Genomic DNA, 14,768 nt, shown 5'->3' with positions numbered 1-14,768 from the left:
TGCTTTGACCTTAAGATTTCCACAAATTTCAAAGCTTCTTCTTTTTTGCAACACAGTTTAACTCATACATAATGAAGTTCTTTTCTGAGTTATATATACTGTAGTTGAGACCAAGTTACATTTTGTTTTTCTAACTGTCTGACATTAAATAACAGACATTAACTGATCTATAATGGGACTAGTTACCATTATAGATCAGTTGAAGTTACCAGTTATTAAGCTATTTGCTAAATGCCAAGATGGGGAGAGTGAGATATAGATTTTACGTTTTTTCTCTCACTTTAAATTTAGAAGCTAACATACATTCTGTAGTATTTGGGAGAATTGCCTTTCAAAGTCTATGACTTTTGTGTTCCCTTTCACAAGCTTCTCACAATAGTTTGCTGGAATTTGGGCCCATTCCTCCTAACAGAACTGGTATAACTGGGCCTGGTTTTTAGGCCACCATGCTCACATACACCTTTTAAGTTCTTTCCAAAATATTAAAGCCTCGAAATCATTATAGGTTTCCCAAACTGTTTAAAGGCATGGTCAACTTAGTGTTTATAAGTATTTGACTTTGAAGAAAGTAAAATAAAAGTATGTTAAACAATCTCTCTTTCATTATTATGGCATTAAGCAAATATAAATAATTTTGATAATCCTTACTGACCTGAAACAGGAAGTTTAGTCTGATTTTACGTCCGACAGTGAGAAAAATAGTGTACAGTGTATGTAAATATCTGGTTTCATCTGTGTTAAACATTTTTTCTGGTCTTCCCATACCATAAATTCAGTGGATTAGGATACTCTCTCTTACTGCTAAGCATATGTTCAGTATAAATCTAGCTAATGATTCAATGGCCCAATAACTTCATTCCTTGATCTCTAATCTCATCTTCGCATTGTCCTCCTCTGCTTTCTCTCATTCATACAGGTCCTTCTCAAAACATTAGCATATTGTGATAAAGTTCATTATTTTCTATAATGTAATGATGAAAATTTAACATTCATATATTTTAGATTCATTGCACACTAACTGAAATATTTCAGGTCTTTTATTGTCTTAATACGGATGATTTTGGCATACAGCTCATGAAAACCCAAAATTCCTATCTCACAAAATTAGCATATTTCATCCGACCAATAAAAGAAAAGTGTTTTTAATACAAACAACGTCAACCTTCAAATAATCATGTACAGTTATGCACTCAATACTTGGTCGGGAATCCTTTTGCAGAAATGACTGCTTCAATGCGGCGTGGCATGGAGGCAATCAACCTGTGGCACTGCTGAGGTCTTATGGAGGCCCAGGATGCTTCGATAGCGGCCTTTAGCTCATCCAGAGTGTTGGGTCTTGAGTCTCTCAACGTTCTCTTCACAATATCCCACAGATTCTCTATGGGGTTCAGGTCAGGAGAGTTTGCAGGCCAATTGAGCACAGTGATACCATGGTCAGTAAACCATTTACCAGTGGTTTTGGCACTGTGAGCAGGTGCCAGGTCGTGCTGAAAAACGAAATCTTCATCTCCATAAAGCTTTTCAGCAGATGGAAGCATGAAGTGCTCCAAAATCTCCTGATAGCTAGCTGCATTGACCCTGCCCTTGATAAAACACAGTGGACCAACACCAGCAGCTGACACGGCACCCCAGACCATCACTGACTGTGGGTACTTGACACTGGACTTCTGGCATTTTGGCATTTCCTTCTCCCCAGTTTTCCTCCAGACTCTGGCACTTTGATTTCCGAATGACATGCAAAATTTGCTTTCATCCGAAAAAAGTACTTTGGACCACTGAGCAACAGTCCAGTGCTGCTTCTCTGTAGCCCAGGTCTGGGGAATGCGGCACCTGTAGCCCATTTCCTGCACACGCCTGTGCACGGTGGCTCTGGATGTTTCTACTCCAGACTCAGTTCACTGCTTCCGCAGGTCCCCCAAGGTTTGGAATCGGCCCTTCTCCGCAATCTTCCTCAGGGTCCGGTCACCTCTTCTCGTTGTGCAGCGTTTTCTGCCACAAATTTTCTTTCCCACAGACTTCCCACTGAGGTGCCTTGATACAGCACTCTGGGAACAGCCTATTTGTTCAGAAATTTCTTTCTGTGTCTTACCCTCTTGCTTGAGGGTGTCAATAGTGGCCTTCTGGACAGCAGTCAGGTCGGCAGTCTTACCCATGATTGGGGTTTTGAGTGATAAACCAGGCTGGGAGTTTTAAAGGCCTCAGGAATCTTTTGCAGGTGTTTAGAGTTAACTCGTTGATTCAGATGATTAGGTTCATAGCTCGTTTAGAGACCCTTTTAATAATATGCTAATTTTGTGAGATAGGAATTTTGGGTTTTCATGAGCTGTATGCCAAAATCATCTGTATTAAGACAATAAAAGACCTGAAATATTTCAGTTAGTGTGCAATGAATCTAAAATATATGAATGTTAAATTTTCATCATGACATTATGGAAAATAATGAACTTTATCACAATATGCTAATTGTTTGAGAAGGACCTGTACAAGTCCTGCACAGTGGTCAGAGGGATTTTAAGCCATTCTTCTTCCAGGATAGTGGCCAGGTCACTACGTGATACTGGTGGAGGAAAATGTTTCTTGACTCGCTCCTCCAAAACACCCCAAAGTGGCTCAATAATATTTAGATCTGGTGACTGCAAGCCATGGGAGATGTTCAACTTCATATTCATGTTCATCAACCCAATCTTTCACTAGTCTTGCTGTGTGTATTGGTGCATTGTCATCCTGATACACGGCACCGCCTTCAGGATACAATGTTTGAACCATTGGATGCACATTGTTGGACCACTTGTTTGCTGAATATTGGACTATCTGCACGTTGTTGGACATCACTGTGCCTCTCCAATGGCATCGGCCATTTTGTATCCAGGACAGTCCGCTCCTACATATCCCGTCGAGCATTGCGACTGATATGACGGGGCGTCCCAAGTCTGACGTCACAAGACGCTATATAGGAAGGCCTCCGTTTTGAACACCCCGCCTTCAGCTGGAGATCGTGACCCGATCACCAACATCTGAAGCATCACCTGGAGAAGATTCCTGAGTGGATTTCATTTATTATCATCATTATTATCATCATTCGGAAGAGCTAATGGTTTATGCCTAAACCTGTTTTAAACATTCGGGTTTTTTTTTTAGATTATACACCGCAAACCGGCAGGTTAAGCGTTTACAGGCCAGGATTGATTCCCTCACATTCATTCCCCCACGGTTCATAGCACCACCTTTGCCAATGACACAGCCAGGTTCCAGTGCCTAATAGAAGTTGGACGAATAAGCTACGAACCATGATTTTGTTTTCTTTTTATATATATACATATATATGTACAGTATCTTTTATTGCTGTTTCATTTTGTCTCAAGGTTTCCAAAGCTGATGACCAAGGAATGTAATGATGATATGAATGTATTGTCCTTTATTTTCTCATTGAACAACATAGAAAGGTATGAGTTAGTCAGAGTTTAGTCCTGCCCAGGCTAACCTCTACTCTGCCCAGTCATAGGTTTTGAGGAACACATAGACAGTTTTGTTTGTTCTGCTTCGTCATGGATCACTGATTGTTCAGCAAAGGACAGACTGGTCCCAGTAGCTTCAAAGACTGCGATTCATCTCACCCTTTGAACCTAGGGGGGACTGTTGGACCACTTGTTTGCTGAATATTGGACTATCTGCACGTTGTTGGACAACACTGTGCCTCTCCAATGGCATCGGCCATTTTGTATCCAGGACAGTCTGCTCCTACATATCGCGTCGAGCATTGTGACTGATATGACAGGGCGTCCCAAGTCTGACGTCACAAGACGCTATATAGGAAGGCCTCCGTTTTGAACACCCCGCCTTCAGCTGGAGATCGTGACCCAATCACCAACATCTGAAGCATCACCTGGAGAAGAGTCCTGAGTGGGTTTAATTTATTCTCTCTCGTTGGCCAACGAACAATTCATAACTGAGGTTTCTGGACTAAGAAGGCCAGAAATTTTACTTTGCCGATCGAAGGCGTGAGTTTAACATGTAACTAAAAACACGGAGTTCGAGGAAACGAACCGCCACCGTGTTTCATCCCAAGTCGACTTTGATGGTCAGATCATATTTTTCCTTTTCGCCAAGAAGGCCAAAGGACGAGGACTGACCGCTTTCTTGGAGTTTAACTGCGGACGCGCAGCAACGCTTCACCCCCCTTTTTTTTTCCTCTCACTCGCTGCCTCAGAAGGAAACTTCACCAAGTAAAACCCATCCTTTATTTTAATCTTTTATTTCTTTATTAGGAATAGCCGGGCAGGGTAGAGGAGATTTTTAGTGCAGTCAGAATCTAATGTGTTCTGAATGATATGTGCATGTAACCTTATTTATTGAGACTTTGATGTACTGTGTTGATGTCTGAAGCCGCTGCACTCCTAGCTCTGGGCGTGTTTTACCATCTGAGAGTCAACGCAAGTGCGCTGTAAGACTTGACTGTTAGAATAACCTCATGGGGAAATTCCCCATTTTCCTTTTTCTTCAATCTCACTGCTCGCTAGCTTGCCGCCAAAAGTTTTATAACTCTTTGTGTGCTAAGGAGTTGGGGGTTTTATGATTGGACATCACTGAGTTACAGTGGAGCTGCACCCCATCTCCACTCGCTACCACACCCCTTTTTCATATTCTCATTCCTTCTTTCTTTTTTTTGCCATAACTGCTGGTTGATTCAATACACACCCACTGCTGTTTGCTTTATTTTTGCTTAGTTAGATGTGTTACCCTTGTTATGTAGAACTTTGCATGTTGAGTAGGTGAAGATTAATAAATATTCACATAGATGGTAACAGAAGGCGTTTTGTGTTCATTGTGTGCAAAAGTGATTCGTCAGTCAAGATAAGGTTAAAGTTCCACACGTTTCGGCAGAAACGGTCGATTAAACAGTGACATCTCCGGCAATAGTTATTAATTATTATGGAGTATTTAACAGTTGTAATTGTCAAAGGCGTTGAGCCACAATTACAACACCAGAAGCATCTCTTGTCTCGATTCATAAATGAGGATTTTGGTTAAGAAGTTGATTTTGTCAAATTATGATTTTTAATTATAATTATTGATCAAGATTACTTAATCAATAATCATACTTCCAACAACATGGTCCTCAAGAATGGTTCGGTAGTCCTTGGCAGTGACGCGCCCATCTAGCACAAGTATTGGGCCAAGGGAATTCCATGATATGGCAGCCCAAACCATCACTGATCCACTCCCATGGTTCACTCTGGTCATGCAACAGTCTGGGTGGTACGCTTCTTTGGGGCTTCTCCACACTGTAACTCTCCCAGATGTAGGGAAAACAGTAAAGGTAGACTCATCAGACAACAATACATGTTTCACATTGTCCACAGCCCAAGATTTGCGCTCCTTGCACCATTGAAACCGACGTTTGGCATTGGCATGAGTGACCAAAGGTTTGGCTATAGCAGCCCGGCCGTGTATATTGACCCTGTGGAGCTCCCGACGGACAGTTCTGGTGGAAACAGGAGAGTTGAGGTGCACATTTAATTCTGCCGTGATTTGGGCAGCCGTGGTTTTATGTTTTTTGGGTACAATCCGGGTTAGCACCCGAACATCCCTTTCAGACAGCTTCCTGTTGCGTCCACGGTTAATCCTGTTGGATGTGGTTCGTCCTTCTTGGTGGTATGAAGACATTACCCTGGATACCGTGGCTCTTGATACATCACAAAGACTTGCTGTCTTGGTCACAGATGCGCCAGCAAGACGTGCACCAACAATTTGTCCTCTTTTGAACTCTGGTATGTCACCTATAATTTTGTGTGCATTTCCATATTTTGAGCAAAACTGTGCTCTTACCCTGCTAATTGAACCTTCACACTCTGCTCTTACTGGTGCAATGTGCAATCAATGAAGACTGGCTACCAGGCTGGTCCAATTTAGCCATGAAACCTCCCACACTAAAATGACAGGTGTTTCAGTTTCATTGTCCAACCCCTGTAATTAAAATGAGACTGAAAAACAACATAGAGTTTGACAGCAAAGCTGGAATTGTTTGATTGAAAGTGTTTGTTCATATCATAATGTAAACAACACTTTGGCAGAGGGAGGAAGAGTAAAGAAAGGTATGTATAATGTTGGTCTATAAAGTACTTCCTCCAATGTTGTTGCGTTTACTCTACATCAGAAGATCTCAGAAGAGATTTGTAGCTGTTTTTTTTTTACATAACACACTTATGTTCAACATATTTTAAATAATTAAGCACTCTAAAAATGTGTTATGAGAAAATCCTAAGTTTTTCCTACTGCTGATATCTAAACACAAGAGACAAACATTACTTTTAACTAATTCATGTGCACAGCAAATATTTTCTGATTAGATTTAAGCAATAGTAAAAGTTTACATATGATTAATATGCTGTGCACCATTCCTGCATCATACTTGTGTTAGGTGGATTCTTGATAGGCAGTAGCTGGTCTATTTTTAAATTTAAAAAAACAAACACCACATTAGGGCTTCTTCTAGATGATGGTGGGGAAAAAACAATTTCTCAGCTGTCGCCATGTTGTAGCCAGGTCACAGCTGAACATACTGTCAATAAGGGTAAAACTGAATTAAGATGAGTATTGTCCACTTTGAAGACCCATTTGTATGTGTTCCTTAATTACCTGGATGATGGGCTGAGACGTTGCTTCAATATTTCCACACAATCTTCTTTCCTCATGATGCCATCTATTTTGTATAGTGTACCACACACAGCAGGACGGTGGCACTTCTTTGTTGCACAGTTGGGATGATGTTCTCAGGCTGGCAAGCTTCCCCCTTTTTTCATCAAAATATAAAGATTCAATTTTAGCCTCTGTCAGTACAGGGCTCTTTTCACCATGGATGATGACACTCAGCTATAGCCAGCATCTTCACAAGGTGTTTTACTTCACTTTTGTATGCCCACTGTAAAGCTTTACTTACATCCAGATGTGCTTTAAGCTATGTTAAAATCAAAATGTGAGATATGAGATATGAGAGCCACAGAGATTGTGTTTATCTCAGTTTTGTAATTAGCACTGTTGCATGGTATTCTTTGAGTTGTACAATAGAGGTGATGAAGAAGAAGCTTAAAACTGTAGTAAAAGAGCCTTTATCTGAGGTAAAACATTTTTTAAATATTTATCCCAGAAACTGAAGTTCTTCATGCGTCACTAACTAAAAAGGCAAAAGATGGCAGCAGCCACAGGTAAGGACACAGAAATCTCTGTTTATAGGGGACTCTATCACATTTAAGGATAAACATTCATTATTGTTATCTATAAATGTTGCTATGTTAGGACTCATAGTATTACACTCTTGTGTCATGGCTTAATGTGGCATACAACTGTCATAAAAAAGGCAAAAGAGAAACCCATTCCCAACCAGGGTGTGAAATGGGTGGGTATGAATGTCAGATTATCAGATGCAAAAATGCCCTCAAATTGCACAAGTGATGGCTTGAGAAGCTTTTTAACCATCCTGTCGGCAGATCATACATACTCGCATACTGGCAGCTTCCTGGTGGCACTATCCACAGAGTCAGAAGGATAGGAACTCTAGGGTACCTTTGATGTCGATACAAAGACTGGATGGGGCTGTGAAGTACACAAATCTCTGCTCTCTCCTGTGCATAAAGTGAAGCTAATACTCTCAGGCCCCTCCAGAGGACATCTATATAACACAAAAAGGGCCTCATAGAATGTCCAAGCACATCAACATTTACACACGGAGTGAAGAGGCTTGTTTGTGTCAGTGTGTGTATTTGTGTGTGGGTTTGTGCATTGATACGGTGCCGTACGGCAGATTTTCTCTCAGTCATTTGAAGGACACCAGACCCCACTTTGTGGCTTCAACCACCAAGCAGTCATGACACCCCAGTTACACAAGCTCGCACACAAAGCAGTAGCATCAGCATCTCTCGCATTGTGTGTAGTGGAAGCAGATGATTCATGAACTACTGCGGAGTGGAGAAAAACAGGAGCGTGTAGCCTGTCTGCTCTGTTTGCTGTGCTTAAAATGTTGTGAGACGTTAAGGGGGGCTTGACTGCCCCTTTCTCCCTGCAGGCATCAGGGGAGACAACTATTATACATAGACACATTTTTACTAATTTGAACATAAAACCTATTTTAGAAGGTGAGCTGAGGCATGAACAAGGTCTGATTCAAAATGGTAATGTGCATTAATTTGCTCTCATATCTATGTTTTCATCAGAAAAATATAAGATCAGCATTCTATTCCATGGGTTTATTATGGAAATAAGTAACATATATAAAGTTTAAAAGGTGCTTTGCAATTCTTGTTTAAAAACAGATGAACCTATTATATAAAAAACAATGAGGAATGAGACACCTCAATGAGAAAATTTTATTATGTGTCAGTTGAAGTATTTGAGCCACTGTCAAAACTCTGACTAGGTGCCATGTGTGGTTATATATTAAATAATAAGGATTAGCCCTAACTGCTGCAGGCCCGCTGATAGTTTTACTGTTATGGATTGACTATGAGGGATCCGGCAACATTTCAGTTCTGTTACTCTGGTATAGTGAGGTGTAACCCCTCTCAGGGAGGACTCAATGATTTCCTGATTAATGCAATAGGTTAAAGGTGCTATGAATCAGAAAAAGGCGGACCCAAGATTCAGCCAGACACAGTACTGAAAGTTTAAAAGGTTTATTCAGCCACAGGAAAACGTCACACAGGTAACACTCCTCACTGCTTCCAGGAATCACCGAGGCAGAAAGAGGGATTAGTGACTTGTAGTCTCTCCAGATTTTGCAGGGATCAGAAAAGCCACTAACTTGCTTTTGTCTTGAGTGGAACCTGAATCCCAGAGGGGAAACCTCAGTGGGCGGCAGGCAGTGATCTGCACAGCACAGGTAAGAAGTGACTCCAGGCTGAATAATCCGAGGGCTAGGCTGGCTCAATAATTCAAGGACAGAAACAGGGTCAACGATCGGAACAAGAGGCGTCAGGCAAGGGGCAAGCAGAGGCATAAACCAGATGCAGGAAACAAGGTCGACAACCAAAATCCAAATAGTCCGACAGGGAGCAGGCAGAGGCATAAATCCAAAAGGCAAGGCAAGGTCAAGAACAATGATCAGACAGGAAGGAACGCTGGACATCTACTCACACGATGCCTTTCAAAAATCTGGCACCGTCTGCTTGTCAGAGTCTGTATATATCAGGGAAGACACAGGTGCTTGGCATTCCACAGATTGCAAGCCCCAAGTCGGGGCTCCACGAAGGGCTTGACCTGAGAAACGTGGAGCGTGGGGTGAATCCTCATGGAGTTGGGTAATCTCAGTCGTACAGCGACAGGGTTGATGATCTTGGAGATTGGGAAAGGTCCAACAAATCGGGGTGCCAATTTCCGGGATTCTACCCTTAATGGGAGGTCCTTGGCGGAGAGCCAAACTTTCTGCCCCACCTGGTACTTAGGGGCAGGGATCCGTCTCCAGTTGGCCGTTCTTGACTGAACCAGTGACATTCTGATCATCGACCTCCTGGCATTTCTCCATATTCTTTGGCATCTTAGGGCAGCCGCTTAGGCGGACGGAACATTAGCTTCTCTCTCCTGAACTGAAAACATGGGTGGCTGGAAACCAAACGCAACATGAAAATGGGACATACCAGTGGCACTTGATTGCATAGAGTTCATGGCGTATTCAACCCAGGGCAAATTTTGTGACCACTTGGTCGGGTCAGACTCACATAAGATACGAAGTTTGGTTTCAGCTTCTTGGTTGGCTCTCTCGGTTTGGCCATCAGACTGAGGATGAAACCCTGAGGAAAGACTAACAGAAATTCCCAACAAAGAACAAAACTCCTTCCAGAAACATGACACAAATTGGGGTCCTCTATCAGAAACAATGTCATTTGGAATTCCATGGAGCCTGAAAACTTCTCGGGTCAGTATCTCACCCATCTCCTCAGCAGATGGAAGCTTCTCCAACGGCACCAGATGAACCATTTTTAAAATCTGTCAATTATGTTAGTAGTACAGAGTGACCAATAGAAACCGGTAGACCTGTCACAAAATCCATCGCAATATGTGACCATGGGCGAGGGGGAAGTGGCAAAGGGTGCAACCCCGCAAGGGGGCGACGAGAAGGCTTGGCACGACAACATTGAGTGCATGCAGCAACAAAGTCTTTGACATCCTTGACCAGCGAAGGCCACCAAAACTGAGGTCGAACTGTCTGAATGGTTCTGCTGATTCCTGAATGACAAGCTAAACGAGAGCAATGACAAGACTCCAGTACCTTAGGCATAAGGCGTTCAGGGACAAAACAGCGGTCAGGTGGACATGATGGTGGGATAGGCAGATCCCTAATGGCTTCCTGGACCTCCCTTTCCACCTCCACTCGGGACACAGACAACCTGACGGTTTCAGAAAGGATAAACTCCTCTTCAACCGCAGACTGAGATTCTTCAGGCTCTTGAATCCGGGATAGGGCGTCAGGTTTGCCATTTTTACTCCCTGGCCTGTAAGATAGGGAGAAATTAAAACGACCGAAAAACAGAGCCCATCTAGCCTGTCTGGGGTTTAGCCATTTTGCTGATTTCAGGTACTCCAAGTTCTTATGGTCAGTCCACACCATAAACGGCTCCTTAGTCCCCTCCAGCCAATGTCTCCACTCTGTCAATGCCAACTTGACAGCCAATAACTCTCTGTCTCCCACGTCGTAATTCCGCTCAGCCTGTGACAGAGTCCTAGAAAAGAAGGCACATGGGTGAACATGATCATCCTCACCTCTTTGGCTTAATACAGCTACGACCCCAGTACTTGAGGCATCCACCTCCACAATAAACTCTCTCTGGGTCAGGAGACCGTAACACTGGAGCTGACGTGAAAAGTTCCTTTAACCTATTGAAGGCCTTCTCTGCATCCTTATTCCACACAAATTTCACCTTGGAAGAGGTAAGAGCGTTTAGGGGAGTAGCAACCAGGCTGTAATTTCTAATAAACCTCCTATAGAAGTTAGCGAAGCCCAGAAATCTTTGAAGCTGCTTGCGATCAGTTGGAACAGGCCATTCCAATACGGCCTTAACTTTGGAGGGGTCGACAAGCACTTGATCTGGGGAAATGATGAACCCCAAAAAGGAAGTGGTAGTTATGTGGAACTCACATTTCTCTGCCTTGACGAACAACTGGTTTTGGAGAAGACGCAGGAGAACAGCTCTGACATGTTTTCTGTGGGTTTCCAGATCTTGAGAATAAATCAGTATGTCATCAAGATAAACAAATACGAATTGACCCACCACGTCTCTTAGGACGTCATTGACCAATGACTGAAAAACTGCAGGAGCGTTAGTAAGTCGAAATGGCATGACCTTGTATTCATAATGGCCCGTAGGCGTGTTGAAAGCCGTTTTCCACTCATCTCCTTCTCTGATTCGGACCAGATGATATGCATTCCTTAGATCCAGCTTAGAAAATATCTTGGCTCCCTGGATCTGATCAAAAGCTGTGTTCATGAGTGGTAAGGGATATCTATTTTTAACTGTTATCTCATTAAGGCCTCTATAATCAATGCATGGTCTCAATGAACCATCCTTCTTCCCAACAAAAAAGAAACCAGCACCTGCAGGAGAGGAAGAGGGTTGAATGTGCCCTGCCTTCAATGCCTCATCAACATAACTCTTCATGGCCCTGTGCTCTGGACCAGACAATGAATAGGTTCTGCCTTTAGGGGGTGATGTGCCAGGAAGCAAATCAATAGCACAATCATAAAGTCTATGGGGTGGCAGAGCTGTGGCCTTGATTTTATTAAAAACCTCCTTTAAATCATGGTATTCTTGCGGTAACTTGGATAAATCCGGATAGGTCTCCTCAACCTCATTCTCCACACTGACCTCCGTAGCAGCAGACAAAAGACAGTCAGCGGAACATGACTCAGACCAACCCAAAACTTATTTTTTCTTCCAGTCGATGTGAGGGTTGTGTTTCTGCAACCAGGAGGCTCCTAGGACTACAGGAAGTTCAGGTGAATTAATGATCATAAAAGTTACTTTTTCTTGATGATTACCTCCAACTGTTAAGGTAATCTCCTCCGTCCTGAGATGTGAATTGTTCATGCTGTGACCATCCAAAGCTAGCACGTTTCTTGTGTCAGCTGACGGAATAAGTTTTATGCCATTCTTATTTGCAAATGTTTCGTCCATGAATTCAGTATCTGCTCCTGAATCAATAAACATGGCCCCCTGGAGAGACAAAGAAGAGGTTTGAAAATGGGCCGGAAACAAGAAGGAGGAGGCAGATAGTTGACTTCGGCTCAGTAGAGACCTCCCTTCCTCTGCTGAGCCTGTCCTTTTAGTGGACACCTGAGTGCAAAATGTCCCTTCTCTCCACAATGAAAACAGAGCTTGAATCTTCTCTGACGATCTTTCTCCTCAGGGGTAATCTTGGTTCTGCCTAATTGCATGGGCTCACAATTATCATTTTCCTCAGTGAGAGGTGACCGACTCCTTCTCTCATACCGGTGTGCAGAAACCTGAGTTAATGATGAGCAACCCTTCTCATGGCGCTTCTCCTTCTTTGTCTCTGCCAGCCGAATATCAATGCGAGCAGCCAAATCCTCGAGTTGTTTCAGGGAAGAAGGATAGTCACGGGTCGCTAGCTCATCCTTGATGTCTTCATTTAATCCTTTCATGAATGCATCCATTTGTGCTGCGTCATTCCAACGGCTCTCTGCAGCCAACAAATGAAAGTCAATTATATAGGTCGAGACAGGCTGATCACCCTGTTTGAGGGACAATAATCCTCTTGCGGCCTCACGACTTGGAATGACCGGGTCAAAAACTCGAATGAGTTCCTTGGAAAAAGTTTCATAAAGATTACAAGATGCAGACCTGTTATGCCATTCAGCAGTTCCCCCAATGTCTTGCCTTTCCTGCCAGCAGAGATATAACAAACGCCATCTTGGAATGTTCAGTAGGAAAGGATGACGGCTGAAGCTCAAAATGAATTTCACACTGAGTTAGAAAAGCTTGACATTGGTCTGAGTCTCCCCTGAACATCTCAGGCGGAGATGTTCAGGGGAGGTTGTCCATGTTACTTGGGCGTGGTTTCTTTGTGACGGTGGCGGCTCGAAGACAAGATTGCCAGAACGTAATGTGGAAATTATTTCCTCCATGCCGGAACCCAACCAGGAAAGGGTCTCATCAACGTGGGTACGCCACTGTTGTGCTGGCGATGGGTCCATTTTTGGCCAGATTTTTCTGCTATAAATCAGAAAAAGGCGGACCCAAGATTCAGCCAGACACAGTACTGAAAGTTTAAAAGGTTTATTCAGCCACAGGAAAACGTCACACAGGTAACACTCCTCACAGCTTCCAGGAATCACTGAGGCAGAAAGAGGGATTAGTGACTTGTTGTCTCTCCAGATTTTGCAGGGATCAGAAAAGTCACTAACCTGCTTTTGTCTTGAGTGGAACTTGAAACCCAGAGGGGAAACCTCAGTGGGCGGCAGGCGGTGATTTCCACAGCACAGGTAAGAAGTGACTCCAGGCTGAATAATCCGAGGGCTAGGCTGGCTCAATAATCCAAGGAGAGAAACAGGGTCAACGATCGGAACAAGAGGCGTCAGGCAAGGGGCAAGGGGCAAGGGGCAGGCAGAGGCATAAACCAGATGCAGGAAACAAGGTCGACAACCAAAATCCAAATAGTCCGACAGGGAGCAGGCAGAGGCATAAATCCAAAAGGCAAGGCAAGGTCAAGAACAATGATCAGACAGGAAGGAACGCTGGATATCTACTCACACGATGGCTTTCAAAAATCTGGCACCTTCTGCTTGTCAGAGTCAGTATAAATCAGGGAAGACACAGGTGCTTGGCATTCCACAGATTACACTACACTGCAGCAGCCACCATGTGCATCTAATCTGCTGATTGCAGCCAGGGAGACAGGGTAGAGCAGATGTGCCAGAATCATAACAAAAGGTAGCACTGGAGTTGACTGCCAGCATGGTAACAGACACAGAAAATAAGTTAGCAAGACATTATATTCTATGAATGATTGCTAGAAGTGTACTCACTGAGGAGCTTTTGAGCCCACGTTGGTACAGGAGTCGTTTGACTGTGAATAATGAAATTGTCTTACCTGCCTTGGCCAGCATCTTCATACATTTAACACCAAAACACGTTCATGTCTGGGACACAAAAACCTTCTCCTTCCTGAACAGTATAATGGCTGGACATTCCCTTGGTGTTTTACCATTCATGTAACTGTTTTAACTGATGAATGCGGGTAAACCAAGACATGTGAAGGTCCATAATTCTCTTCATCATTGTGGTGGAGTTTGTTGCATTTTTATGTTGTCACACAAGAAAGCAGTTTCTCTGAGCTGTTGCTTTTAAATACATTCAAATGTGTGAGTGTGAATAAATCAAACGTTGCATATTAACCAATTAGAAGCTTGAAAGGCCATGACATCAACATCTTGGCTTTGCAGACCTTATTAAAAGGCATAGTAAACTTCTGACTTTGAAGGAAGTCAATTTTATTTTATTTTCAATAATTCAATAATTCTATTATATTTTTACAGTATGATTAAAAAAAATTCATCAGCTTCTAAATATTTTTTTGTTTTTTACAATCAGCAAACAGTTAACTTCTCACTTATTCTTTAAAAGGTGAAATGTGCACCCTCACATTGAGTATCTTTCTTGCATTTCAAAAGAATATGAAGATACATGACTTTAAGTAAATTCTACATCATTAAGTTGCTGAAGGAGGAGCACAAAGAGACTGAGGGAAATAAACTAATGAAT

The sequence above is a fragment of the Girardinichthys multiradiatus genome, chromosome Y (genome assembly GCF_021462225.1).
Source record: "Girardinichthys multiradiatus isolate DD_20200921_A chromosome Y, DD_fGirMul_XY1, whole genome shotgun sequence".
Classification (NCBI taxonomy): domain Eukaryota; kingdom Metazoa; phylum Chordata; class Actinopteri; order Cyprinodontiformes; family Goodeidae; genus Girardinichthys; species Girardinichthys multiradiatus.
The sequence above is the reverse complement of the archived record's forward strand: the minus strand, read 5'-3'. Positions refer to the sequence as shown.